A 27,339-nucleotide genomic window follows, 5' to 3' on the forward strand; every position below is an offset into this window, starting at 1 on the left:
CTTTGTTACCTGAAAAATTTCAAAGAGTGTATTCCATTTGACCTTGTCAAAAGCTTTCTCGAAATCTAAAAATTTTTAAACGTGGGTTTGCGTTTCTTTGACCTTTCTTCTAAGAGAAGTCATAGAATCAGTATTGCCTCTAGTGTTCCGTTCCTACGTCTCTCCGGAATCCAGACTGATCCTCCTCGAGGCCGGTTTCTACAAGTTCTTCAATTCTTCTCTAAAGAATTGGTGTTAGTATTTTGCAACCAAGACTTAATAAGCTCATAATTCGGAGACATTCACACCTGTCAGCACCTGACTTCTTTGGAATTGGAGTTATTAGATCGTTGTTGAAGTCTGAAGTTATATCATTTTTCTCATATATCTTGCGTACCAGGTGGAATAGTTTTGTTATGGTTGAATCTCCCAACGATACCAATAGTCCTGAGGGAATGTCGCCAAGTGTAGCGGCCTTGTGTCGACTTAGGCCTTTCAGTGCTCTGCCAAATTCTTCTTGCAGTATCATGTCTCTCATCTTATCATCAGCTACTTCCCCGTCCTTTTCTGTAACACTGCCTCCATTTCCCCTGTATAGCCCCGCTATACATAATAGTTCAACAAAATTAATTTTAGATATAAAACAATATGTTAACTCGACAAACAAACTCACATTAACATCATTTAGTACCCAATAAAGTACGGAGGGTCCAACACAAACTTATAATGTAAAAATTTAAGGTAATGACGACAACAAACGAAAACTGTTTCAGACCTAATTTTCGTAGAATAATTACCACTTTAAACATGTTGACATTTTTCAGATTTGACGATGGTACAAAAGTGTTGAAACATCTGTATGAAAAAACAGTCTTTACATAACAGGCGGGCTTTATATTCAGTAATTTTACTTGCAATCACGGCCACTCCAAGAGCAGAAAAACCAAATGATTCACTGATAACCATAAGAGCCCAATGCGCAGACACACAATTTCGAGAACAAAAGAGGTTGGTGAAAATCAAATTTATGACCAAACCATCAGTCACAGAGGTCTGAATTGTTCTTTAACCAAGTCTCTAAATCCTGTACTTCCCATGAAAAACTAATTATCCACTTTATGTTATGAAATATTAATTAGTATTTAAAATTATATGATTATAATATTAATTCACAAAATTTCCATATATAGGCCAGTGATAATAGTGTCGTTCACAGTTACAAAGTTTGCAATTAATGTGATATTAGAATCAGAACTTAAAGAACAGATATTAAACACATCACACACACAGTTGAGGCCTGTTCCAGCACTTGATGTCCTCGTTATCATTATTTTCATCAAGCACATTCTGTGGCTTGAGGTTCAGATAAAACAGCGGATACATCTCCGATTATTAAGTATTACTACTATGTACACGATGTATAAGCTAAATTATGTTGCCAGTCCTAAATAAAAACCGAACATCGCACAACAACAAAATAATGCTCTGTACTTTGGGCCCATATGGAAATGAATATTCGAGAAATCGAAGAGACAGCTTTTCATAAATTTTGATTTACACAGCGTGAGACTACAGATCTATATAAATCTGGTTCACCATAGGATCAACAAATGTCAGGACCATGAATACATGCTACAGTCTCAAAATCGGTGGCGGTGTGCTTCAGGCTGCTATGATTCTCAGCACCTTTACTAACCTGATGTAAGTATTTTGTGAAGCATTTTTGATAGTCGAGTTCAGTAATTCTTTCTGGTAAGACATTGCAGTAGCCTTCGATGTAAATTAACTTCAGCAGAATTTCAATAAAAATGAAACTTTTGAGCGAGTTGACTACTATTGCAGTGCTAGTGTGACATAACCACTGGGATACATTTAACTTTAGTAGTATAAAATAGTATTTTTAGAAGTGTATTAGCCTTCGGTGTACGATTTTACAAGGGATCAGAAATTCTGACGTCCGCTGACTGCCTTCCAGCGTTTTTGTTGACTGGTCTGTTCGGCTACAGTGGAGTACGTAGTGGTATCGTCTCTTCTAAATTTCTTGCCATTTAACGAAATTAGACTTTAGAACGAACTCAGTTTGTTGCTATCAAAGGCCAGGTGCTGCTCGTGACGTAAACAGAAACTGTACTGCCGGAGCGAGACAAGGCCTCTGGCTGGGCATGTTAATCGCCGGGGTTGCGGAGTCATAAATAACAGCGCTTTTAAGCTGCCGAAGATACACCTTGCAACTATGGGACAGCTGTGAATGATCACTTGTGTAGCCGTAAAGTTGCGTGTAGATCATCATTCCCCCAGAGTCGTTAAATTCAGAGTAAAGAACCAGATCAGTCAACGAAATTTAGAGAGTTCTTAACGACCTGCTACGAAGACCTTAACACGGTTAGCAATAGAACACAAGAACAGAAGGATGGGTCTTCGCATAGTTAACAACAAATTATGAATAATCGAAGTCCGATCAGAACTCGAGGAAACCGTTGCAGCTGTATCAAAATGCGCGCTCTGAAGGCTAGAAGTGATAACAGGTGTGTCGCAGTACGTGATCGCACGCGTATTTGAGCGCACATCTCTGCAAGAGGACACCTCTGTTGTGTCACCGGCATTCGTCGTCTGCGAAGGAGCGGGAAACTGTGACTAGTTGCTAGCTGCGTATCTCAGATTTTACATCAGTATGGCGGTTTGGCGGGGAATCACAGTTATTGTCAGATATAAGAGCGACTAGTTGACTTATTTTGTCCTCAGGACACTATCGCTATGATCATGAGTAATAGCTTTTTAAAACTAACTGTTCTTTTTTATGAATAGTTCACAACAGTTTCAAATTTCACAGAAATGAGGAAAGGTTTACGGATGTTTCAAGCCAATGTTTTGAGCGAGTTAAAATTATGTGGCAGTTTGCGATATGAATCTGAACGCACTTAAAAAATATCCGGATAAGTGTGAGTAGAGCTCGCGCACCGAGTGTTCCGTACAAACTTAATTATGTATATAGGTAATTCATCTACCACTGACGTAGAGAAATCCGACCATTTTTGCCTCTTATCGATATCGATACTGGCAAGATATCAAAATATGTGACGTACATGGCCGTATCTTTTGACTGCATTGACTTACAAGCTCAAATGTTTCCTACCACAAAGGGACCATAGACCTTAGAATGTGACACAAATTTAAAATTGATACATCTACCCTTTCCTGAGAAAAAGAAGTCCTAACAGACGGACAAACAGATAGCCGGATAACAACTGAAAAAAAATTTATTTTTCTTGCGATGTAATTATAAATTAACAATTGACAGATTTTTTTCTTTTCTTGGACTATGAAACCGTGCTTCCTGCCAAATTTCGAGACTTTAGGTTAGCGGCAAGTACCCTACAGGCTTTGATAAGTGACATAAATGGCCTTATATTTGATTTCATTGACGTAGAAGTTCAAATTTTGTACATCAGCAAGGGACTATAGATTTTAGCATGTGACTCAATTTCAGCTCGATAAGTTTACCCATTCCTGAGAAAAGGGGTTGTTTGGCTGGCTCTGAGCACTATGGGACTTAACATCTATGGTCATCAGTCCCCTAGAACTTAGAACTATTTAAACCTAACTAACCTAAGAACATCACACAACACCCAGTCATCACGAGTCACAGAAAATACCTGACCCCGCCGGGAATCGAACCCGGAAACCCAGCCGCGGGAAGCGAGAACGCTACCGCACGACCACGAGTTGCGGACAAGGGGTTGTTAACAGTCGGATAGACGAGCACACAGACGGAAGGAAAACAAATAGATGAATGGCTCTGAGCACTATGGGACTTAACATGTGAGGTCATCAGGCCCCTAGACTTAGAACTACTTAAACCCAACTAATCTAAGGACATCACACACCTCGCAGGTTCGCTGAGACCGTAGCAGCAGCGCCGTTCCAGACTGAAGCACCTAGAACCGCTCGGCCACAGCGCCCGGCAACAAAGTGATCCTAAAAGTGGTTTGAAAGAAAGGAAAACATCGCCCGCAATTGGGTACTGAAAGAAATTCAACGGTGGAAAACGAAAATTGATGTCCAACCGGGACTCGAAACTGGATTGCCAGTTTTGTGCGACTGGTTCCATAAACCGCCTCGGCTATCCGGACACGTGTTCCGTCCAACCCAAAACCTCAGCTTGCAGCGTCCATTGTTCTTTAAGCCATTTTCTCAGCTTTTGGCTGAGTCCTGCAAGAGTACGGACGGTGTGCATCCGCACTGAAACTACGGCGAACCGTGTATGCTCATAGACATTCCTTTATATATGGTGATCCTCTACCAATTTAGGTACGGAATCCTAATAAGGGTTAGAAGTTTAGCCTGAGACCGCTTCCTCTGTATGGGAAAAATGTTTTCAATGCAGGTCCCAAACACGAACGCTCAATCAGACTTCGACGGAACTGCCTAAAGAGTCTTCTACGCGATCAGCCGCCACTGAATGGTCGCGCCTCGCGTTCCCGCAGCTGTGTCCGACAGGCTGTCGACTTCACTCATATCGATCTGCTTCCATCTGCTACGAGAGCAATTTCCCCGACTTTCTCCCGTTGCGCAGGAACGCTGAACTTCGTGCGAACTGACGCGTCTGATTACAAAGTTAGTTGCCACTAACTGACCACCGAACTTTTCATAGGCGCATTGCTTAGTTACAGCAGTTGTAGGGCTGAAGAAGGGCCAGAGGACAGCGTCATGTCGTATGCACGTGTCAACAATGATCTAGCACTACTACCGGTGATACTTCGAGTGTCCGCAGCTCGTGGTCGTGCGGTAGCGTTCTCGCTTCCCGCGCCCGGGTTCGATTGCCGGCGGGGTCAGGGATTTTCTCTGCTTCGTGATGACTAGGTGTTGTGTGATGTCCTTAGGTTAGTTAGGTTTAAGTAGTTCTAAGTTCTAGGGGACTGATGACCATAGCTGTTAAGTCCCATAGTGCTCAGAGCCATTTTTGACACTTCGAGTATGCAGGCTGGGTTACGTGTAAACCGTCCAAAGAAAGCAGAGAGCACTACTTTTTCCACTTTCTCCAACTGCCGAAATCTGCAAAGGCCTTTTCATCTTACTCGTGCTCTATTACTAGCGACCGTATAATTAATGAAGTATTTCCCACAGTGACACAAACTTTGTGATATTCCTCCGCCACACTTGAGCACATTTTTTGTCCTGCAAGTGTCTACGAAAAGCCAGTGCTTATTCGGAAATCATATTGTCAGTTAGTCCTTTCTTTGCATTCGAAGTCATTTAGACGACCATAGAGACTTAACAACCACAGGTAAACCAAAGCGAGGCAGATCTCTTCCAGTGACGGACTTGGATCGTCGAGTATTGTGGAGAGTAGTTGTAAAAAGTCAACGGAAGGCACCACTGGTGAGTTTTAAAGTGCTAACAGCATCCAACGAACACATAGACTGTGCGTAGCGACTTATAAAGAATGAGATCAATGTTCGAGTACCTCTTCTTAAGTTGGATATTTCTTTTAAAGATAAGCGATACGTCTGTGTTGCAACACATGTGATCCCAGTGTGCAAAGAGTATGAGCCGCGGTTTGTTCCCACAAAGCGCAACACGCATAAGAAACTCCTGTTATTACACTCCTGGAAATTGAAATAAGAACACCGTGAATTCATTGTCCCAGGAAGGGGAAACTTTATTGACACATTCCTGGGGTCAGATACATCACACGATCACACTGACAGAACCACAGGCACATAGACACAGGCAACAGAGCATGCACAATGTCGGCACTAGTACAGTGTATATCCACCTTTCGCAGCAATGCAGGCTGCTATTCTCCCATGGAGACGATCGTAGAGATGCTGGATGTAGTCCTGTGGAACGGCTTGCCATACCATTTCCACCTGGCGCCTCAGTTGGACCAGCGTTCGTGCTGGACGTGCAGACCGCGTGAGACGACGCTTCATCCAGTCCCAAACATGCTCAATGGGGGACAGATCCGGAGATCTTGCTGGCCAGGGTAGTTGACTTACACCTTCTAGAGCACGTTGGGTGGCACGAGATACATGCGGACGTGCATTGTCCTGTTGGAACAGCAAGTTCCCTTGCCGGTCTAGGAATGGTAGAACGATGGGTTCGATGACAGTTTGGATGTACCGTGCACTATTCAGTGTCCCCTCGACGATCACCAGTGGTGTACGGCCAGTGTAGGAGATCGCTCCCCACACCATGATGCCGGGTGTTGGCCCTGTGTGCCTCGGTCGTATGCAGTCCTGATTGTGGCGCTCACCTGCACGGCGCCAAACACACATACGACCATCATTGGCACCAAGGCAGAAGCGACTCTCATCGCTGAAGACGACACGTCTCCATTCGTCCCTCCATTCACGCCTGTCGCGACACCACTGGAGGCGGGCTGCACGATGTTGGGCCGTGAGCGGAAGTCGGCCTAACGGTGTGCGGGACCGTAGCCCAGCTTCATGGAGACGGTTGCGAATGGTCCTCGCCGATACCCCAGGAGCAACAGTGTCCCTAATTTGCTGGGAAGTGGCGGTGCGGTCCCCTACGGCACTGCGTAGGATCCTACGGTCTTGGCGTGCATCCGTGCGTCGCTGCGGTCCGGTCCCAGGTCGACGGGCACGTGCACCTTCCGCCGACGACTGGCGACAACATCGATGTACTGTGGAGACCTCACGCCCCACGTGTTGAGCAATTCGGCGGCACGTCCACCCGGCCTCCCGCATGCCCACTATACGCCCTCGCTCAAAGTCCGTCAACTGCACATACGGTTCACGTCCACGCTGTCGCGGCATGCTACCAGTGTTAAAGACTGCGATGGAGTTCCGTATGCCACGGCAAACTGGCTGACACTGACGGCGGCGGTGCACAAATGGTGCGCAGCTAGCGCCATTCGACGGCCAACACCGCGGTTCCTGGTGTGTCCGCTGTGCCGTGCGTGTGATCATTGCTTGTACAGCCCTCTCGCAGTGTCCGGAGCAAGTATGGTGGGTCTGACACACCGGTGTCAATGTGTTCTTTTTTCCATTTCCAGGAGTGTAGTAACGTTAAGGCCATTCAGATTATTTACTGAGGATAGGAATGACTGGAAATATCTGAAAGTTTCGTACACCCAAATTGATGACGCAAAAATTGGTGTGCAGTATGACACATTTTAACAGTGGCAGAGCATACACTTTGTGATCAAAATTATCGGAGTCCATTTCTCTCTGTCACGAGAGGTGGACCCGACAATATAAAAAGAGGCAGGGAGTATTGCTTTGTTAGTAGAAAAGCAATAACAACAGAATCGATCTGTCACGAGAGCTGAGAGTCCTCGAAAGTGGACTAGTCATTGGATGTCACCTGAGTAACAAATCTATCACCGACGTTTCAACCTTTCTAAAGTTGCCCAAGACGATAGTTGATTATATGTGAAGTGGAAACGCTAAGGAGCAACCACAGGTGAACCAAAGGCAGGCAGATCTCTTCCAGTGAAGGTCTGGGTTCGCCGAGTATTGTGGAGAGTAGTTGTAAAAAGTCAACGGAAGGCACCACTGGTGAGTTTCAGAGTGGTACCAGCATCCAACGAACATACTGATTGTGTGTAGCGACTTATAAAGAATGAGATCAATGTTAGAGCAGCTCTTCTCAAGTTAGATATTTCTGTTAATGATAAACGACCCCTGAGGTGGTGTTAAAGAGCGACATCACTGGACGGCGGATGACTTGAAGCGAGTGGATTGTAATGATGATTCATGCTGTGGTAATGTAGTCTGATGGAAGAGTTTGAGTTTGGGTTTTTAAAATGCCTGGAGGACGTTGCCTACCAACAGTGAAGTATGGGGGAAATGATGCTAAGGGGTGGAGGAGGGAGTTTTTTCTGATTAGGGTGTTGTTCCCTCATTGCACATAAGACAACGCTAAATAAGGAGTGATAAAGATGCGCTGTGCATCGGTATGTGTTGAGTGCAATGGAGGAATAATTCGGAGATGGTGAGTGTTTGTATCACCGGGTCAACGTACCCTGTCATAAAGCACCGTCTGTGAAATAGTGCCGGCCGGTGTGGCCGAGCGGTTCTAGGCGCTTGAGCCTGAAACCGCGCGACCGCTACGGTCGCAGGTTCGAATCCTGCCTCGGGCATAGATATGTGTAATGTCCTTAAGTTAGTTAGGTTTAAGTAGTTCCTAGTTCTAGGGGACTGATGACCACAGATGTTAAGTCCCATAGTGCTCAGAGCCATTTGAACCATTTTTGTGAGATAATGGATTGTGGGCAATAACATTCCTGAAAAAGACTGGCCTGCTCGGAGTCCCGAACTGAACAGAATGAAGCACAGTTGGAATACCGTCGTCTTCGCTCCAGAAATCAGATTATAGCAGCACTGCCTTCTCTGGTTTTGGCTGTGGAAGAAGACCTGACTACCATTCCTTCACAGACATTTAAACACCCCGATGAAAGAGCCTTCAACAGAGTTTAGGCAGTCATAAACGTGAAGGGTGTGGATACCCAATTTCAGTGTCCCCTTATAGGTGTTCGGATACTTTTGATTAGGTAGTCCATGTTAGTTTAACGGGGTAGTTCGTCCTTTGACTTTATTTTCTCGTGGTATAAGTTGAGTAATGACGTCGTTTTGAAGAAACCTTCAATTTCCCCTATCGCCACCTTCGTCTAACAATCGAGAGTATATAAGTATTCGCATCGTTGCCTCAAGAGGACATCGGCTGAGAGGGATCTCATCAATGTTCCTGTATCTTCTGAAGATTCTATACGGGTCTCGGTGAGGTACAGTACGACAACAGCTGAAAGATTGGTGTCAATAGGTTCGAGTGAGAGAGCGGTTGACGGGCGTGGACCGACAAAAGCCGCCGCTGTCATGAACAGCGCCTTCTGAGAGCCCTCGCTGGAGGCACACGCCTCATTGAACAGCGCCTCGTCTCTGCGTCAGCTGGCACGGCGGTCGATACTCGGCGCGCGGCGCCCACGCTGGGCCACCGAACGGCAAATGGCGCCGGCAAACGGCGCACCTGTCGTGGGCGGCAGGGGCCGCGCCTCCCACCCACAGGAAGTCACACACGCACACAGGTGACACGTCCAAACACGGGGGAGCAGATCGGCTTCCGGAAGCTACTGAAATCAGAGACGGACATCCACGCAGAGAGCGCAGGTACGCCATTATCCGTGTACAAAGGAAGCGTCTAACTGCCTCTTCTAGTCTTTACTATGCCTCCCACCGTTGAGACGAATTACTGATGCAGATTCCTGACACAGTCCTTCACGTGCAGCCTAAAGGAGCCAAAGTATTCACAGAAGATCGGTCTCTCTCGTTACGTACCTGCATTCTGATATCCAGTATATGTCAAGCCTGCAGCAAACATCTACACTCTATAGTCACAGATGACCACCTATCAAAGGCAGCAACAGGGATATGGAGCGATGCCGACTCCGGTGCTGTGGACAGCTGCGCTAGGTTTGTCCGTTGTGCAGCCATGACGCGAACAGCACTATCGAGGTGGTCTCACATATTCTCAATTGGGTTAAATCCGGAAGGTTTGAGCGCCAAGGGACAATGACAAACTCATCCTGGGGCTTTCCGAAACGCGCAAGTATACTGTGAGCTGTGTGCCACGTTGCTGCCCTGGTGGTCATCGTGCTAAGTAAGAAACAAACTTCACGTAAGGGTGAACATGGTCCCCAAGGATAGATGCCTACTTGTGTTGATCCAATTGGTCTTCCAAAATGACGAGGAATGGCACGAAAATATTTCACAGAGGAAGACACTCCCTCCACCGTCCTGGGCTTTCCGAGATTGTTGCAAGGTGTTTGGGTTCAGATGCTTCAGTCCATTCAGGCCAAAGCCCGTCAGTCCTATGGAGCATAAAACATGGTTAATCTGGAAACGCCACCTGCTGTCATTTAGAGGATGTCTAGCTGCGGTACTGGCGTGCAAACTCCAGCCTTCGTCGCCGAAAACAGCAGTCAGCAAGGGTGCATGACCCAGGCGCCTGATGCGGAGGCTCACACGCAGCGACGTTCACTGAACACTCGTTGAGGAGACACTGTTGGTAGCCTCTTGGTTCGTCATTTGCTCAAGCGTTGTACGTCTATCCGCCCTTACACATCTCCGCAACCGTAGTTCAACCTGAAATGATACTTAAATCTAGACCCTAAGCTGTCGACAGGCGTTGATCAACGGGGACAGTTGAAAATTATGTGTCTCGTCCGCGACTTGAACCCGGGATATCCTGCTCACATGGCAGACGCTCTATCCATCTGAGTCACCGAGGGCACAGAGGATGGTGCGACTGCAGGGATGTATCCCTTGCACGCTCCCCGTGAGACCCACATTGTCAATTTAATGTCCACACACTACATACATAGTCATCGTTGGTCCCGTTCTTGCAGGATCTTTTTCCGGCCGCCGTGATGTCGGAGATCTGATGTTTTCCCAAGTTCCTGATATTCACGGTACACTCGTGAAGTGGTCACACGCGAAAGTCCCCACTTCATCGCTATCACAGAGATGCTATGTGTGGTGTCACCGCCAGACACCACACTTGCTAGGTGGTAGTTTTAAATCGGCCGCGGTCCATTAGTACATGTCGGACCCGCGTGTCGCCACTGTGTGATCGCAGACCGAGCGCCACCACAAGGCAGGTCTCGAGATACGGAATAGCACTCGCCCCAGTTGTACGGACGACTTTGCTAGCGACTGCACTGACGAAGCCTCGCTCCTTTGCGGAGCAGACAGTTAGAATAGCCTTCAGCCAAGTCCATGGCTACGACCTAGCAAGGCGCCATTAGCCTTACATAGCAATTGATACTTATCGTATAAAGCATGTCTCATCAAGAACGATGTATACGACAAGGATGGATTAAAGTTAAGTATTCCAAAAGCTACGTACTTTTCTTTATAGCATTCATTACGTATCCTGTTTCAGACCTCACGCCATCCTTCGTGTGTTTATAGCGTGCATTGCGGTCCCCTCAAATCACACTGTGTCGGCACTTCTGTCGACACATCACTATGTCCCATCGCTTGTGCTGCCATTGTAATAGCAAGAGCCGACCTACAAAAATTCGCCAGACACTTGTTGTCTGATATAGACGTTGCCGACCGCAGCGCCATATTCTGCCTTTTTACACATCTCTGTATTTGAATACGCATGTCTATACCAGTTTCTTTGGCTTCAGGTGCAAATATTCCTGAGAATAGCCTCCGTATCAAAGTTGAATCAAACTTTTAGCCAGTTACCACCAAGAAATATTTGACCGATAACTTGTTTATGCCCCTAGAAAATAGAAATTTTCTGAAATAGTTGTGGATTGCTAGTGTGCGCTCAGTAATACGATTCTGACTGGATTAATATGGAGATCAAATGACTGATAGCCAAATAACACTCATTAACATCATAAGATTATTATTATTTCTCGGAAAAGTTCGAACATGGTGTCGAAGAGAATTAACATGGGTAGGATAAAAAAAATCGACTAACTTACCACGTTAAATTCGAACAGATTCCCATGTTTTCGACGACTGCCTCCGTCATCGTCATCAGAGACTAAACCTGATCGTCGCAAAACTGACGAGACTCCCACATTTCACTTAAGTCCCAGAGACGGCGCATGCTGAGATGGTGCCCTGTGCGTCCATAAATTACGGTACTGCTCACTGTATAGCGTCAGTTAGTTGCAGCGCCACTATTCATAACAGGCGGTACACTATTTGAAGTTTTCCTCTGTGGTGTCTCTTTATCAAGTTCATGCTTCCATGTATAGCTAAATGCATAGCCCGTGCCTCTATCGATGTTGTAATCACATAATCTAATTTGTACTGCTTCTCTGGCCACAGAGTTCCAGAGTGCGTTCAGAAGTAACCTTGTGTTTACTAGATTGTGCTCGGCCACTGCCGATTTTTTTTCAAGTTCTTGTTATTATGGTGACGCTGGTGTTCATCACAGCAATCGACGATAGCCCAAATATACTGCCCCGCGTAATTGCAGCCACGTTGAGAAGGAATATTATAAATTCCTCGTACTCTCTGGCCGAGATATTTCTTCACGTCTCATGGGTGGCCGCAGAACCGGTCTGATTCCTTGCCTTGCGCTTGATAATGAAAGATTACAGAGGAAGACTTGACGTAATTTACCGCCTGTTATGAATGGTGGCGCTGAATTGACGCTGCACAGCAGGCATTAACATAATCTGCGGACGTCACCATCTCAGCAAAACGTAGTCGGGGCCCACGAGAAGTGCGCCCCCCCTCCCCCTGCAAAGAACTTGTGACGACTCACTAGTCGCCTTGTCCGTCATACTTCGCGAACGCTCGGCTTCGTGCAGGACTCACGGGAAATCAATACACCAATGAAAGGGTATCCACTAAAGGTCTTTGCCGTGTGCTATTGAAAGCTCGTAGGCATTTAAACGCTCCATTAAGAATTGTTAATCTCATCTCAAATAGTTACGGCTCCCCGCCGGAGATAGTTGTTGTCACTCGTAAGACCTGCAGTGTCCTGTGCTATGGCTTACGTGCCGCGGTCTGGTATTCTCGTGGACCTCCAAATGTAGTCCTACGGGCGCAGACTGCACCACATCAGTGAGTGCTATCTGCCGACGTAATCTAACCAATCAGATGTTCTCTGAGCATAAAAGTGAAACATCGGACCATCCCCAGTTATGCGACAGTCAGATTTACCTTCTGACGACGATGACGTAGGTAATTATCGAAAGCTTGTTATTTCGTCCGAATTTGGTGCAACACATTAATCGAGAACTTTTTATCCAAGGACTCCGTCGTGAAAGACTTCGCAACCAGCAAGATGAGTACTTTCCCGCTTGACGTAAGTAGTCCTAAGGACTCCATTTTTTCAGTATTTCTCAGTCGCCGGGGCTATATATTGGCATTAGTATAAATTATTGCTAAATTTTGGTGAATGTAAAGGAGAAATAGAATCTTTACTAATAGATTTTGTAATTGGTCGTAATGCTGAGTGTGCGTACAGTATTAGACCTAAGCAAACGTTACATCGTATATCTTTCGCTACTCTCCAGAAAGCAATCACAGAAAATGTTTTCCTTGTGCAGCTGAAACAAAACTAGAGGGAGGAACATATTCAATAAAGAACAAAACTGGGGTATCTTAAAGAGAGAATCGTCGCAGGTGACGTTCTGACTTGTATGTAAGGGGAAAATAAATATCTACCTTCGAATAACATAAATTGAGATTAAATGGTTCACACATTTCATAATCAAGACAAAAGTCTAGAATATTATTCCGCTATGAGGTTTAGTACATGTCACGGTATACTCAAATGGAGTACCTTATGGTGTATTGATGTAGACGTAGATGTAAATTATGCAGAAAAAAACCTATAAATGCCTATAATTACCACGACTTCTTACTGTCCAAGAAAGTCGGCAAAAATTTTAGTATGCGACTGTTTTGCGATAATTCAGACGAATATAGAAATGGATTTTTTCCGAGTACTTTATTTTCACAGGCATTATCTCCGCTTTCATTTCATATCTCACCAACTATTATTTTGTTCGTATCAGTAATTACGAGTATGACTTATCTTAAAAGGCTTCGATCGGAAGACTAATTCTACAGGGATTATTGTTTTGTATATGTTAGAAATTTAACTTTTTACTATTTTGGTATATCTTGATTAAATAATAGAAAGGTACAATCTCTCAGACTAGCCCTGAAACGCATTGTAGCTTACCCACCACGAATAGCCAAAAGTGTATCTAATTCTTCATGTGGAGCTCCTTACCTGTAAAAATTAAAATGTTAATTTTAACAAGTGAATTTCTTCTTCTTATAAAAGAATAGTTATACAATTTACATATAAATTTATATATCTTCAAAGGTCACTAACAGTTAAATGTTCAAATGAAATTAAGTTCACCGTTGTATACAAAAGTTTAGACTATGAACAATTCAGAACAAGATTATCCATTTGTAATTTGTCCCTGGCGGTTATTAATTACAGTAAATAAATTATCAACGCTTCTACATTGTTGTTGAGATTGGACTAATTTACAGTAATTATTCAAAATTTTTAATGATGTAAGTTAACAATATGACTAGATTCAGACACGTTTATTTTCCTTGTACTGACCGAAGGTGGGTACACTATTGTTGAATTAAGAGGAGCTGGGCGAATGCCCCAGTCTCTCATTCCAAAGGTTGTGAGGTATAAACCGGGAGGGGTCGATCGTTTTTCAGCGAGTAAAAAGATATGACTACCTGATTATCCCGTTGAAGGGCAAGTAGATGATTTCTTCAGAAAATAAGAAACAGTTTTCAAAAAATCCGTTCACTGTTTTTCAAGTTAGATGTGCTAGGCGCGCTGAGAAGCAAAGAATCCGAATTTTTTTTCCGATCTCAAGATTACATGCCACGCATATTACTCTGTTGACTTTCTCTCTTCGCTGACGGAAGTGGCAACCATCTGCCGCTGAAGGCAGACGTGTAACAGGACGGGGTGTAAAGTAAGTGTTTCGGTGTACTGCGAGACCCTCAGAAAAGTCAAAGCACGAATTTGAAGCATCAGTCCCTCGGATTAGTTAATGATGGGAGAGGAAGTCGGCCGCGTCCTTTCAAAGGAACCATTTCGGAATTAGCCTGACGCGATTTAGGGAAATCATTGAAAATCTAAATCAGGGTGGCCGGACACGGATCTGAACCTCCGTCCTCCTGAATGCTAGTCCAGCGTGCTAACCACTGCACCGCCTCGCTCGATCTTCAGCATGACTATGCCAGACCACACACGAATGCTGCGACATCTGTAACAACTCAACGCATTGGATTCACTGTCATCGGTCATCCTCCACGCCGTCTCCACTTGGTTTCATCCGATTTTCATCTGTTCCTAAAACAAAAAGAACCCTTTGACAGTGAGGAAGCTGAGCAAGCAGAGGTGAGGTTTTGGGTCCGTCAATAAAATCACACATTCTACAGCGACGGTATCAACAAACTGATCTCTTGTTGGGTCAAATGTGTTCGTCACCAGGGCGATTATGTTGAAAAATGACTAAGGAATTAAAACATTGGAGGCGTCACCTTCCCGCACGCCCTCGTCTGTCACATGGTTCGCCTTGATACTTCAGGGAGTTTCAAAATTGTTACGCTGGCAGCTGAAGGGTGTTCACAAGAGGGCGCTTCGTACGATAGCTAAGGGTTTCCACATAAAGTTATGACACAAACAACTGCCGAATTGTTTATGAAGATTTTACTGGAAGTAATTCATTACGTTGACCCGAAGCTACCCACGTCACTTCTCTGTATTAAAATCAACCACTTACAGATTTCCTGCGGGTGATATAGACCTGAAATTCTCTGTTTCGCGATTCTGAAACCTCTACTTTTTTAGTCTTGATAGTTCTAAGGTTTTGTCACCGTCGACATCGCACCTAAGAGTCAATTTCAAAGTCAGATGGCTATGAGTTGTTATAAATTGTAGAATAATTGAAAAAGAGAAACAAAAAGGACATGTGCAAATTTTCGGCCGTATCGCTTTCTTTGGATGACGTGTTTCACGCTTGTCCTCGCCTTCCAATGTAATAATTCAGCAACTAAAGCTACAGTGAATTCGGTTTGCAGGTGGCACGAGATGACTGCCTCCTTGACCCTGGTCGTACATTAGAGAAGTGGTAGTATTACGTACCTGCAATAATGGACAGAAGAAGCCCGTTGTTAAATGCTAAGATACTGAAAAAGTGTATTATAGGTACGAATCTCCTTAGCAAAAGCCAGCGTGATTCTGTGCTACTAATGTGGTTCGTGATCCGTATTAAGTTGAACTTAAGGATATAAAAGGAAGTATTATATGAGTATTATATCCATATATCACTTTCCTACATACCGATTAATTTCCATCGCACAGACGCACGAGAGTAATCATGCTTCCTTGGCCTCTCTTATGAGATGGGTGGAACATTTAACATGTCGAGGAATCAGACACCCTTGGTCGCTCACAAGCATTTTCTGAAAACCAATCCCGACTTCCTGTTGCAACATCAAACTACATATCTACACGATTTCTCTGCAATTCACACTTAAGTGCTTGGCGGAGGGTTCATCGAACCGCCTTCAAGCTCTTTCTCTACCGAACCACTCTCAAACGGAGTACGGGAAAAACGAACACTTAAATATTTCCGTGCGAGCTCTGATTTCTCTTATTTTATTATGATGATCATATCTCCCTACGTAGGTGGGCACCAACAACATGTGTTCAGACTACGAGGAAAAAGTTGGTGATTGAAATTTCATGATAAGATTCTGTCGCATCGAAAAAAAGTCTTTTTATTGACTCCCCAAATCACGTATGATATTCGAGGCACTCTCTCCCCTATTTCGCGACAATGCAAAACGGTCTGCCCTCCGTCAATCCTATCTGTTGCTGTTCCACATCGCATAGTAATACTTCAGACGAGGACGGAGAAGCATAGTGTAAGAAGTCTCTTTAGTAGCTCTGTCGCATTTTGTAAGTGTTCTGCCAATAAATCGCAGTCTTTGGTTTGCTTTCCCTACAATATTATCTATGAGATCGTTCCAGTTTAAGTTATTCGTAAATGTAATCGACAAGTATTTAGTTGAATTTACAGCCATTAGATTTTTGCGATTTTTCGTGTAGCCGAAATATAGCGGATTACTTTTATTACTCATTTGGACGACTTCACATATTTCCTTATTTAGAATCAATTGCCGCTTTTCGTGCCATGCAGATACCTTGTCTAAATTATTTTGCCCATTGATGATCTGATAACTTGACAAGACGGTAAATAGCAGTATCATCTACAAACAATATAAGAGGGCTGCTCAGATTGTCACCTACGAGGTGCGACAATAAAGTAATGAGACCGATTTTCTTTGCAAGATGTGGCAACCCTGCAGGCTTGCGTAAGCACAATATCTTTGACCTTGATCTATTAGCTGTTTCTAGTCCAAGCGGCACATCGATGCAACTTCTCAGTCGTGAGTTGTGCTGTAGTATGTTAACATGTGTTTGTGTCTCTCGTCACGGAAATGGAACCGCATAATATTACAAACGGTATGCCATTTCGTTTTGCGTTAAATTGGGTGAAAACGCGACGAAAACTTACGGCAAGCTTCAGAAGGCTTTTGCAGAGGGGGTTATGTCAAGAGCTCAAGTTTTTCGTTGGCATGAAATGTTTAGTGAAGACAAAACGAATGTTGAAGATGAAGACCGCAGTGGGCGACCATCAACCACAAGGACGGATGTCAACTTGGTCAGGGTGCGTGAACTCGTACGATCTGATCGAAGATTATCCGTGAAAATCATTGCACAAGAACTGAACATTAATCGAGAAACGGTTCGACTAATAACTGAAGATGTTGGTATGAGAAAGATCTGTGCAAAAATTGTCCCCAAAAATCTCACTCCACAACAGCGAGAGACATGGAAAAATGTGGCAGCCGATTTGTTAGTGCAAACGGAAATCAATCCAGAATTGTTGGGCCGTGTTATCACTTGTGATGAAAGTTGCTTTTTTTTTCAGTACGATCTAGAGACAAAGTACCAAAGTTCGCAATAGTGCTCAAAAGGATCATCCAGACCAAAAAAAGCTCGCATGTCAAAGTCAAAAGTGAAATGCATGCTTCTTTGATTCCAAGGGAATTGTTCATAAAGAATGGGTGCCTCCTGGACAAACAATTAACCAATATTAGTACAAAGAAATTTTAGAAAGACTTCGTAAGAGAGTTCTTCGTCTCCGTGCCAACATTGCTGATAATTGGATTCTGCATCACGATAATGCGCCATTCCATACTGCTCTGTCAGTACAGCAATTTTTACCGTCAAAACAAATTTCAGTACTACCACAGCCACCTTATTCACCAGATATCGCTCTGTCCGACTTTTTTTCTATTTCCAAAGGTCAAAACGGCGGCCAAGGGATACCATTTTCAAACAACACAAAATGTCCAAAAAAGCTGTGACGACGTCTTGGAGGATATTACAGGAGATGAGTTCCAGGAGTGTTACCATCAATGGCAGAAGCGGTGGAAAAAGTGTGTGCAATGAGAAGGGAACTACTTTGAAGGCGACAACACTAAACTTAACTAAAAAGGTAAGCAAGTTTTTTTTCACATCAGGCTCATTACTTTATTGTCGCACCTCGTATATAATTTATGTAGAACAGGATCAGTAGAGGGAAACTAGATCTGAAAATATGTATTTGTATTTATGAATTGTACTTCCTGTTATTAATCTCTAATACCATGTCATCTCATGCCTTAGATCCGATTTAAAAGTAATCCATGGACGAATAAAACTACCACTGCTTCTGCTGCTGCTGCTGCTGCTACTATGTAACTACACTACTGGCCATTGAAATTGCTGCACCACGAAGATGACTTGCTAAAGACGCGAAATTTAACCGACTGGAAGAAGATGCTGTGATATGCAAATGATTAGCTTTTCAGAGCATTCACACAAGGTTGGCGCCGGTGGCGACACTTACAACGTGCTGACATGAGGAAAGTTTCCAACCGATTTCTCATATACGAACAGCAGTTGACCGGCGTTATCTGATGAAACGTTGTGGTAATGCCTCGTGTAAGGAGGAGAAAAGCGTCCCATCACGTTTCCGACTTTGATAAAGGTCGGATTGTAGCCTCTCACGATTGCAGTTTATCGTATCGCGACATTGCTGCTCGCGTTGGTCAAGATCCATTGACTGTTAACAGAATATGGAATCGGTGGGTTCAGAAGCGTAATACCAACGCCGTGCTGGATCCCAACCGCCTCGTATCACTAGTAGTCGAAATGACAGGCATCTTATCCACATGGCTGTAACGGATCGTGCAGCCACGTCTCGATCCCTCAGTCAACAGTTGGGGACGTTTGCAAGACAACAACCATCTGCATGAACGACGTTTGCAGCAGCATGGACTATCAGCTCCGAGACCCTTGACGCTGCATCATGCGATGATGTACTCAGCGACGAACCTGGGTGCACGAATGGCAAAACGTCATTTCTTTCGGATGAATCCAGGTTCTGTTTACATCATCATGATGGTCGCATCGGTGTTTGGCGACATCGCGGTGAACCCACATTGGAAGCGTGTATTCGTCATCGCCATACTGGCGTATCACCCGGCGTGATGGTGTGGGGTGCCACTGGTTACACGTCTCGGTCACCTCTTGTTCGCATTGACGGCACTTTGAACAGTGGACGTTACATTTCAGAGGTGTTACGACCCGTGGCTGTACCCTTCATTCGATCCCTGCGAAACCCTACTTTTCAGCAGGATAATGCACGACCGCATGTTGCAGGGTCTGTACGGGCCTTTCTGGATACAGAAAATGTTCGACTGCTGCCCTGGCCAGCACATTCTCCAGATCTCTCACCAATTGAAAACGTCTGGGCAATGGTGGCCGAGCAACTGGCTCGTCACAATACGCCAGTCACTACTCTTGATGAACTGTGGTATCGTGTTGAAGCTGCATGGGCAGCTGTACCTGTACACGCCATCCAAGCTCTGTTTGACTCAATGCCCAGGCGTATAAAGGCCGTTATCACGGCCAGAGGTGGTTGTTCTGGGTACTGATTTCTCAGGATCTATGCACCCAAATTGAGTGAAAATGTAATCTGCTAGTATAATATATTTGTCCAATGAATACCCGTTCATCATCTGCATTTCCTCTTGGTGTAGCAATTTCAATGGCCAATAGTGTATATTCTAAGCCGAACAGTGATATTGGGTACTCGTTTAATAATGACACACCTACGAAGGAACATGTTGAAAATGTTGTTGCATGACATCTTTACCTTGTAGAAGTGACCTCCCCCGAAAAAACGTACGCTAGTGAATAAAGAAACAGCAGGAAGAGAACTACAGAGATTTTTATCGAGCTCTAAAAACAGGTTAGGAGAAATCAGCTCCTGTCTGCTTTATAGAGAAACTGCGCAGGGACGCAATCACCTGAAGCCCCGGGGGACCTCTCGAGTGGGAAGTGGAGGGCGCTCCAGTATTGCAGAGGGACCGGCGGAGCGGCGCTCTGGGGCGCTCGGCGTCTCCGGTGTCGCGATCCGTTGTCTGCAGCCTCACTTGGAAGCGGTCGGCAAACAGAAAGCGACGTATTGAAAGGGGATCAGCTACGGAGCGCCGGCAAAACCGTCACAATCCGAAAGCTGTCTACACGATTGCGGAGACGAACAAGTAGAACAGCGATTTGAAAGAACTAACTGATTAGCCGGTGTTATCTGATTTATACACTTTTCATCTTGGACAGCCAAAAGGAATAAAATCAGTCTACAGTTAAAAGAAAACATAGTTTATTTACACGTTCGTACGAGTATAAATACAACATTCATTTTACGAAGTAATTTTATTACAAAGTCATTGTAATATTATTTTAATACGACACCTGATAATAGTTTCTCCCTCAAGTGCAAATATAAATAATTCGGGCCAAAAAAACAAACTCAGTCCGAACTGGCTTCGTTAGGCCCAACGACACCGACCGACCACCATGTCATCCTCATCCGATAGCCGTCACTGGATGATATGTAGGGGCATGTGGTCAGTTCACCGCTCTCCCACCCGTCGTCAGTTTCCGTAACAGGATCCGTTACACGTCAGTCACGTAGCTCCTCAATAGGCCTCTCACGGGTTGAGTGCACCCCGACTGCCAACAGCGCTCTAAGACCTGGCCGGTCACTCATCCAAGTGACAATCAAGGCCGAAAGTGCTTAACTTCGGTGAGCTGACGGGAACCGGTGTTACCACTGCTGTAAAGTCATTGGCTACTTTTGAGCAAGCAACGTCGAAAACTTTCGATTCGACTTTAATATCGGTCACCTAAGATTATTCCCAGATCTCATCATCTTACTATCCTCACAGATACACCAAGCTGTGGTAGACACGTCTTATCCTCACAGTACGTTTTTTGCAGGTATCGAGCCAGATATCTACATGTCGCACCCTTCTTTCACCTCTTCCACGCATGTGCCTACGAGTGCTATCAGTCTCCTAAAGCTACAGTACTTTTCCACATCAGTACGCTATCCGTATGAATATGCATTTTGGTTGGAACCGCGCCAGGCGTTTCAAAATTATGCTTTACATGGCACACTTCACTACGAGCACCCCTCACACCTTGATGTTAAATCTCATTTGGATGTCACAAATCAGTCTAATGAACGCGAAAACTGTGAGTTCAATGCTAACATCACATGTTTTCAGTTTTTCAAATGCTCACTCATCTCACACCCACACCCTATCACAAAGTACGAGGGCAGTTCAGTAAGTAATGCAACACATTTTTTTCTGAAACAGGGGTTGTTTTATTCAGCATTGAAATACACCAGGTTATTCCCCAATCTTTTAGCTACACAACACTATTTTTCAACGTAATCTCCATTCAATGCTACGGCCTTACGCCACCTTGAAATGAGGGCCTGTATGCCTGCACGGTACCATTCCACTGGTCGATGTCGGAGCCAACGTCGTACTGCATCAATAACTTCTTCATCATCCGTGTAGTGCCTCCCACGGATTGCGTCCTTCATTGGGCCAAACATATGGAAATCCGACGGTGCGAGATCGGGGCTGTAGGGTGCATGAGGAAGAACAGTCCACTGAAGTTTTGTGAGCTCCTCTCGGGTGCGAAGACTTGTGTGAGGTCTTGCGTTGTCATGAAGAAGGAGAAGTTCGTTCAGATTCTTGTGCCTACGAACACGCTGAAGTCGTTTCTACAATTTCTGAAGAGTAGCACAATACACTTCAGAGTTGATCGTTTGACCATGGGGAAGGACATCGAACAGAATAACCCCTTCAGCGTCCCAGAAGACTGTAACCATGACTTTACCGGCTGTGGGTATGGCTTTAAACTTTTTCTTGGTAGGGGAGTGGGTGTCGCGCCACTCCATTGATTGCCGTTTTGTTTCAGTTTCGAAGTGATGAACCCATGTTTCATCGCCGGTAACAATCTTTGACAAGAAATTGTCATCCTCAGCCACATGACGAGCAAGCAATTCCGCACAGATGGTTCTCCTTTGCTCTTTATGGTGTTCGGTTAGACAACGAGGGACCCAGCGGGAACAAACCTTTGAATATCCCAACTGGTGAACAATTGTGACAGCACTACCAACAGAGATGTCAAGTTGAGCACTGAGTTGGTTGATGGTGATCCGTCGATCATCTCGAACGAGTGTGTTCGCACGCTCCGCCATTGCAGGAGTCACAGCTGTGCACGACCGGCCCGCACGCGGGAGATCAGACAGTCTTGCTAGACCTTGCGGCGATGATGACACACGCTTTGCCCAACGACTCACCGTGCTTTTGTCCACTGCCAGATCACCGTAGACATTCTGCAAGCGCCTATGAATATCTGAGATGCCCTGGTTTTCCGCCAAAAGAAACTCGATCACTGCCCGTTGTTTGCAACGCACATCCGTTACAGACGCCATTTTAACAGCTCCGTACAGCGCTGCCACCTGTCGGAAGTCAATGAAACTATACGAGACGAAGCGGGAATGTTTGAAAATATTCCACAAGAAATTTCCGGTTTTTTCAACCGAAATTGGCAGAGAAAAAAAATGTGTTGCATTACTTATTGAACTGCCCTCGTATAAAGGCAGTCGAATGAAAACGAGAGAGACTGTATAACTAAGCATGGCGCGGACGTTGGTAATGCAGATAAGTGTGTGTATGGAAGTGTCCTGAATTGGGAATCACGAAGTAACAGCGTGAGCGTTCACTGCTGCGCAATTTGTCTGTCAGACGTACTCGACGCGAGGTCAGCGAGTCGTATGTGAAGGCCGGGAAAGAGAAACAGCGAGGTGTAGTGCGGATTTTGACTGCGGAAGGAGCGTCTGTGTATGGCGAACACAGAGAAAAAAATGGTTCAAATGGCTCTGAGCACTATGGGACTCAACTGCTGAGGTCATTAGTACCCTAGAACTTAGAACTAGTTAAACCTAACTAACCTAAGGACATCACAAACATCCATGCCCGAGGCAGGATTCGAACCTGCGACCGTAGCGGTCTTGCGGTTCTAGACTACAGCGCCTTTAACCGCACGGCCACTTCGGCCGGCGCGAACACAGAGAGTCACGTGCGCTCCTGTTTGCGTGGAGTAATGAATTTCGAGAAGGTCGCGTGTCATTGGAAGACAGCAGTGGGCCTGAACAGACTCATCGTGTCATTACCCCTTCTGTCACTTCTGCGGTGGATGCTGCTGTCAGCAATGACTGTCGCTGGACGGTGGCAGAGTGTCTGAAGTTCCGGAAAATCTGTGCGCAGTGGATTCTCCACAGCCTGACGGAGGAGCAGAAGTCGAACAGAATGTCGACATGACTGCAGCACCTGCAGTGATATCACTATGCAGAATACGAGTACGGTTCCCTGTTCCGTATTGTTGCGGCAGATGAAATACGGTGTCGTCATTTTGAGCAGCGGACAGAAAGCGTCAGAGCCAATAAGGAATGCACTTGGATTGACCCCCATAAAAATATCCGAAGCCTTGCACGGTAGCTCCGGGAAAGACATGATGAACTTGTTCCCTCACTGGTAGGGCCCGCTGTTCATTGACTGTCTGGAACACGGCATCACGATTAATGCCTCTGCATTGTACAACACTGCACAAACTGAAGAGCGCCATCACACCCAGACGCCCATGAATGTTATCGGATGGTGTCATTCTGTTGCAGGATAATGCCCATGCAAATCTTGTCAAGGTTGTTTCGATTACGCTGCGTAAGTTTCGCCGGGAAGGCGTTACAAATCCTCCATGCAGCCCCGATCTTTCCCCACGCGATTTCTACATTTTTGGAGTTACGAAGAAAGACATTCGTGGCTATCCATTTCATTCGGATGAAGAGGCGATCCCCTGGGTGCAATCAGGGTTTTCTGTAAGTCAACCGCAAACATTCCTCAATTAAGACATCATCCGTCTTGTCTCACAGTGGAATAAAAGTATTACTGTAACAGTTATGGTGATTACTTCTGAAATAACATTATACTTATTTTTTCCATCTGTCTCGTTTCCTTTGTCTGCTTCTTGTAGGTAAGGTACTCTTACACCTAAGAATTATTTTCCACATAATATATCATATATCTATCAAGTTTGGATCGAATTGCCAAGGCGTTCCACGTCTAAGCTTACAGTTCAGCACAGGGTAATTATAAAATAGACAAAACATTTAAAAACATCGGCAAGATAAGTGGCCATGAACAACAGAATACACGTTTCAGCGCATACCCGACTCAGCATTTCAAGAGTGACAGTAAGAACAGCAGCTGCGATGCGGTGCCACAAGTTCAAAATGGTTCAAATGGCTCTGAGCACTATGGGACTCAACATCGGAGGTCATCAGTCCCCTAGAGCTTAGAACTACTTAAACCTAACTAACCTAAGGACATCACACACATCCATACCCGAGGCAGGATTCGAACCTGCGACCGCAGCGGTCTCGCGGTCCCTAGCAACGCTCGGCGGTGCCACAAGTCATCGAGGTTCCGTGCTAGAAGTGGAACATGAACTCTGTCCTTGATGCAGCCCCACAAGAAAAAATCGCAAGTAGTCAAGTCCGGCGACCGTGGTGAACATCCGAGTAGCGCCACGACAACGGCCGCAACACGACTTATCCAAGGACGTGGGTAACGTCTCACTCAGGTAACCTCGTACACAGCTGTGGATTTGTGGAGGGGTGCCATCAAGTTGGGGCAGGCGTCGCAATTGCAGTATGCCGAGGTAGGTGATACCACAGGCAGTTCTCTCAGTAAAGAAGAAGGGTCCATAGACTGTGTTGTTGGACACGGCGAAGAACACGTTAACTTTTTAAATCCCGGACATGTTTGACAGATGTATGTAGATTCTGTGTCCCCCGTATGCGTTTGTTGTGTCGACTGACCTTACCTGAAAGATGAAAAATGGCTTCGGCGCTCAAGATTAATTTGCTTGAGTAGTCATCATTTTTACGACTGTTCTGCTCATCAATAAGGAACTACAGACGGTACAATTGTCTCTATGGCTTAGGGCTGCAGAAGTTACAATTGCTATGGCTTTATCCTTAATCGCTTACGAAGTATTTTCCATACTGTTGGCTGAGGGATGTTCAATTCCACACTAACTCCATAGGTAGACTTTGTGGAACCGCGCAACATTCCGTTTCTCTCACGGTCCACTGACTGTTCTGACATACCCGGGCAGCCTGAACGTTTTACCTTTTGTATCGCACAATCACCCTCCTGGAATTTCTTCTACCACTTCACTGTGCTGTCGTACTGTTTGCTAGGGAATGGTCCATGCGCCTCTAAGTGCCGATTGGTAACAGCCGAATTCTAGCACACAAAATCATTTCTCTCTCTCGTTCACCACCATTTTCAGCAACAAAATGGCTCTGAGCACTATGCGACTTAACTTCTGAGGTCATCAGTCGCCTAGAACTTAGAACTAATTAAACCTAACTAACCTAAGGACATCACACACATCCATGCCCGAGGCAGGATTCGAACCTGCGACCGCAGCAGTCGCTCGGCTCCAGATTTAGAGCCTAGAACCGCACGGCCACTCCGGCCGGCTTTTCAGCAACAACGGTCGGCAGCGCACCATTTGGTGTTTTCACAAACAAGGTAGTCGGAACCACGTTCAGATAAAGCTTTCGGACTTCGTCTTCACTTAATGCGTTATCTGTCACGTTATGTTTACCATTTGCCTACATCGGTTTTGTAAAATGTTTCTCGGACTTTATAATATGCTGTACTTTTCACCCCATTCCCCACAAATAGTAGAGTCTTACCATCGCCATAATTAACGATTGGCAATAGCTCATACGTATGAAGTTTGTTTGAAATGATGAAGATAAGCCAAAGGGATGATACAACACACACTTCTAGACACACATCCCTTTATACCGGGTGTCTCTCCTAAGAGTCATCAGGCTAATTTTCTCTTACGTTTCAGCAGATATTTGCAGTTCCGTTGCAAACATATAGCTGGAGATAGCCCAAAGAAATTCTGCACATCATGTCTTTTCTTGTTACAAAAGGCATAAAGGCGCTTTTCACAATTAAGATATTGTGTGATAAAGACGGCACAACCAATCCCATTGGTCCACACTCATGAGCAATGGAATTAGGCAGTTGCACTGTTGGCGGGGAGTGCTGGTGTGACCGCAGCGAGTGGAATGGTTCGGCAAGCACATGCTAGAATGTTGTCAGGCTTCCTACTGGCCACCGACGGAAGACATGCGCACAGTAGTTCTAAGTCTAGGGGACTGATGACCTCAGATGGTAAGTCCCATAGTGCTTAGAGCCATTTGAACCATTTGATAGACGATAATGCTCGACCTCATAGAAAACGGGTGGCTCGTGTTCTCTTGGAAACGGAAGATACTGCACGGATGTCGTGGGCTGCTCGCTCTCCCAATCTGAATCCCATAGAGCATGTCTGGGATCCATAAGGTAGACGGGCTGCATCATCTCAGCATTCACCAACCACTCTCCAAGACTTGTGAGCAACTCTGCAGGAAGAAAGGGCGTTACTGCCTCAACATGAGATTGATGACATCGTTCACAGCATGCCCCATGTCAGAGGTACTCACACCCCATACTGAGCACGTTAACCAATTGTCAGAATGTATGTGCAAATCAGTTAAGTTGGAAGAAAAGGAAGAATATTTTATTCCATCGTTACGCATGTTGCAGTTGATTACATTGTGTACTCTTTACATTGTTTGTACTTTACTATGAACTGTTTATGCTACGATACTGGGCACTAAAATTGCTACACCACGAAGATGACGTGCTACAGAAGCGAAATTTAACTGACAGGAAGAATGCTGTGATATGCAAGAGATTAGCATTTCAGAGCGTTAACACAAGGTTGGCGCCGGTGGCCACACCTACAACGGATGCCTCGTGTAAGGAGGAGAAATGCGTACCATCACGTTTACGGCTTTGATAAAGGTCGGATTGCAGCCTATCGCGATTGCGGTTTATAGTATCGCGACATTGCTGTTCGCGTTGGTCGAGATGCAATGACTGTTATCAGAATATGGAATCGAGGGTAATACGGAACGCCGTGCTGGATCCCAACGGCCTCGTATCACTAGCAGTCGAGATGACAGGCATCTTATCCGCATGGCTGTAACGGATCGTGCAGCCACGTCTCGATCCCTGAGTCAACAGATGGAGACGTTTGCAAGACAACAACCATCTGCTCGAACAGTTCAACGACGTTTGAAGCAGCATGGACTATCAGCTCGGAGACCATGGATGCGGTTACCCTTGACGCTGCATCACAGACAGGAGCACCTGCGATGGTGTACTGAATGACGATCCTGGGTGCACAAACAGCAAAACATCATTTTTTCGGATGAATCCAGGTTCTGTTTACAGCATCATGATGGTCGCATCC

This window comes from Schistocerca serialis, chromosome 1, assembly GCF_023864345.2.
Source record: "Schistocerca serialis cubense isolate TAMUIC-IGC-003099 chromosome 1, iqSchSeri2.2, whole genome shotgun sequence".
NCBI lineage: Eukaryota > Metazoa > Arthropoda > Insecta > Orthoptera > Acrididae > Schistocerca > Schistocerca serialis.